Source organism: Ailuropoda melanoleuca, chromosome 18 (genome assembly GCF_002007445.2).
Source record: "Ailuropoda melanoleuca isolate Jingjing chromosome 18, ASM200744v2, whole genome shotgun sequence".
In the NCBI taxonomy this organism is placed as follows: domain Eukaryota; kingdom Metazoa; phylum Chordata; class Mammalia; order Carnivora; family Ursidae; genus Ailuropoda; species Ailuropoda melanoleuca.
Genome location: NC_048235.1, coordinates 35114003 through 35117958, shown reverse-complemented (window position 1 = coordinate 35117958; position 3956 = coordinate 35114003). Strand labels below are relative to the sequence as shown.

At 40.9% G+C, this 3956-nt stretch overlaps 1 pseudogene; it reads left to right on the top strand.

The window, feature by feature from the left end:
- Positions 1-864: 864 nt before the first annotated feature.
- LOC100471757 lies at positions 865-3025 on the top strand (annotated as a pseudogene).
- Positions 3026-3956: the final 931 nt, after the last annotated feature.

The window sequence follows — 3956 nt, the reverse complement described above, 5'->3', positions numbered from 1 at the left end:
CTAGGTTTGGAAGAAAAGAGAATTGGAGAACTGTGAGCATGACTTTTTGTGTTTCTTTTTTTCCCTGAGGATATTATTTATTCCTAACATTTTCAATATGAGAGGCTGAGAAGCCAGGAAGAAAGGACCAGCTAAGAAGCTAAAAAGCTAAGCTGAGCTTTTGCCAGTCTCAACCTGCTGGGGAGGGGGAAATTGGCATTCAAGGCCTGGTAGGGGGATGAGCCCAGGTAAACAACTTTTGCTTTCAGTTTATGTTCTTGAAAGGTCCTACTTTAGGATTACTTCAAACTAGAAATAGACTAGTTCTCACGAAGCCTGAAATCAGCTTCCGTGCTTCCCATTCCGATTGTATCAAGGTGATCAATCCCTACTGTAACTACCTGTAAGTAAAAAATTAAATAAATTCTCTCTTTTGGAATTTAGCATTATTCAAAGTTTCTACACAGTATCCAGCACTCTATAAAAATGATTGGAGTCAGTTTTATCTTTGCCTTAATTTATGTTTTTCTCTAGCAACCTAAATTAGCTTCCAAATAGGCCCCCAAGACTTGCTTCCTTCTAGTTGCTGAGATATGGCAATATTAATAGTCTCTTTTATTCCTTTTTTGCCTTCAAGAAATAAATAAGTAAATAATTACCATGAATGACAATAGAGAATGACATGAATGACATCAAATGACCAAAAACCAAGAGAAAAGAAACAAACAATGAAAACAACCTACAGGTGATCTAGATATAATACAGAAGACATACTTTAACTGTGATTAACATGTTTAAGAAATTGGGTGACATTTCAGCAGGGCACCCAATGACAGTGAGGAGGGGTGACTCAGGTGCGGGGATTTTACCTGTTTTTTAGCAACCATGAAGTTCGAAAGGGATGCTGGGCTGCTTCAGTGCCCAGGCCAGCTAGACAAAGTGGAACACCATGGCAGAAAGAGGCCTGGAAAAAAGTCTCCACAGAAGCCATATGGAAGGACACTAACCATTTATGGTTGGATGGGTTAGCTGCATGGGCCTGAGCCAGCTCCACAAGGCACTGAACAACATCACAGACATCCAGAAGTCCCTTGCTGATCAGCAAAGACTGGAGACAGAGCATCAATGCCATCGAGAGCCTCAAATAAATGAAATATGCTGTGATGTGGCATACCTGGGTCACTGCAGTTTTGGAGAGCCTCAAGAACATCTCGGGACCCCAAATTGTAAGGGAGACCCAGGACCTCATTGAACAAGGGCGTTCCTGCAGGCCCACCAGAAGCTGATGGACCTGGAGTGTTCACTCCCAAGAAGGGCTGACGTATAAGCAGTCCACACGGACAGAGAGAACTTGCACAACACAATCCTCATCCATGCAGGGGCTCTCAGATGAGCTGGCTGAGCAGATGTGGATGGTGCTGCAAAGTTTGCTGGTCATCATCTCCCGTGACCCCACTTGCTGGTCTTAGTTGTCAGGATCATCAAAAAGGAAGAAAAATTGACTAATGTGTATCTGACCAAAGGGAAAAAAAAAACAAACTAGCTTGGCTTCTCCTGAGAGGCCAAGAATTACAAGGAGAAAATGTTTGCCGTCTTGGATGGAACCAAGACTACTAGAATTGAGGCCAGACAGGCAGACCCCAGGGAGTCCAACAAGATGTGGTTTATCTGCCACCTGGAAATCATAAAGAAGTATGTCCTGGATGAGCCATCATTGCTAAAAACCTGATGGTTGAGTGTTTTCCTCCTCATTACGAAATTTTTAAAACCATCTGAACAGGTACCACCACACTCTGAGAAAATGGATGCAGGAGTTTGAGTCAGAAGACCTAGAAGCAAATGAGATCATGAGCCTGTGGTTGACATGGGTCTCAAACACCTACACAAGCACAGAGATGACAGGAAATGTGAAATTGGCCCAGAAGTGGATATCCACGCCCCAGAACCTTTACTTTCTCTAAAGCAGTCTCTGATCTGCTCCCCAGGTACATGTCAACTCTCACTTTTTAGATGTTATTACCTGGCTGCAAAATGTACTAGAAAAAGACAAGAAAGACTGGGTAAAAGATGCTGAGCCTGAAACTTGACCAAGGTGGGTACTCCTAGGAAACACTCCCTTCTAGATGTTTGAATAAATTCTCAGCGTTGCTGCTCAGATAAGTGAAAACAAAGGTTTGTAACACAAATTAGTCTGTGTCTTTAGCAAATGAATTATTTGTTAAGTAGATGCAAAGATGGAAGTTCAGTTGTATAAGGAACTGCTGAGAAGTCAGAATGCCCACACCATGTTCAATATATGATAGCTATCAACTATCAGAGATTCAAAGAATTTATAGTTGGTTTAAAAAGGGAATATTTTAAAAAGTGAAGTGTAAGAGGGCATATCCCTGAGCCAACCAAACATTGATGGGATTTCAGATACCATTGCAATGGAGAGCTGCAGCAGCCTGCTGGAAGAGGTCTTCCTGGATTTGGAGCAACATCTCAATGAGTTGATGACAAGGAAGTCGCTGTTAGAGTCAAACACTGTAAAAATCATCTGTCTCACTGTGGAAGAATATTTCAATGATTATGCCAAATTCAAAATGCCATATAAAAAGAAGAGGATGGCAAGTGGAGTACCCGTAGGCCAACATGCAGAAGCACATCTCCTGTTGGAGCACCAAGGAACACAGGGAGGGTGCTGAGAGAGTGGGCAGGGAGGCTGAGCAACCCCACTTCTTGTTCCAAAAGCTGGCTTCTGGATTTGGTGAAGATACAAGTGGACATGGTGACACTATCATTGCCACTGCAGAGGTTATTAAGTTCACTGACCCTTCTCTGCTCTATCTGGACATCTCGACTTTAATCAGCAAACACCCAGATTTCCGGGATGACCACATCAACATGTTCCTGGCTGTGTGAGGGGACACTAACCAAGCAGAACACAAAGCAGACCATCATCAAGACTTCAGAACAGAGCCCAATGCAGGTGATTCTGAACTACATGCCCATCTTCAAGGAAATCATAGTTGCTAGTATGAACATGCCAAAGCTTTTCAAGTAACCTATTGGTTTTCAGCTTTATGTACATTATTTGCACTCAGCATCCCCACCCTCAGAAATATCTTAAAGCAAAAGTGATCTTCTAAGGGGTCACATTAGCTGTTTCAGTGCCTCGTGCCTATCTCTTGAAGGGCTAAGCATATTTGTGAGGTACCCTGGAATACGGCTTCTTGAAGAAAGAGTACCCTGCTGGCTGTGATTCTTCAAGTTCTCTCATTTTTGTTGTAAACACCTTTCTGAGGCAGAATTCTAATGTAAAATGCCTCGTGGTAGATTATCACACTGGTGAGAAGGTGTGTGGAGCAGGAAGAGCCCTGTCTTCATTCACCCCTTGGTCTTCACTCATTTCTGCATTAAGACTTCTAAAACTCTGCTGCTTAATAAATGAGGCTGAAGTCCTGCAGGGAAATGAAAAGGAACAGAAAAAAAAAAAGAAAAATTAGGTGACAAGATGGAGAAAGTTACCAGAAAATAATGATCCATCAAAAAATTTTTAAGGAATAATATTTTTTCTGTGAAAAATGCCATTGGAAATATGATAGGGATTGCTTTGAACTTTTAGATGGCTTTGGATAGTGGAAATTTTAACAATATTAATTCTTTCTATCCATGAATACAGGTTATCTTTTCATTTACTCATGTCTTCTGCAATTACTTTCATCAGTCTCTTAAAGTTTTCAGTCCACTTTTTGATGGTAATGTTTATGGGATTGTTTTCTTCTCTTCTTACAGATATTAAATTGTAGGTGTATGGAAATGCAACTAATTTTTTCCATATTGATTTTATAACCTGCAATTTTACTGAATTTATTAGCTCTAAAAGTTTTTTTAGTGGAGTCTTTAGGGATTTCTACATATCAGGTCATGTTGTCTGCATAAAGAGACAATTTTACTTCTTCTTTTCCTATTTGGATGCCTTTTATTTCTTTTGT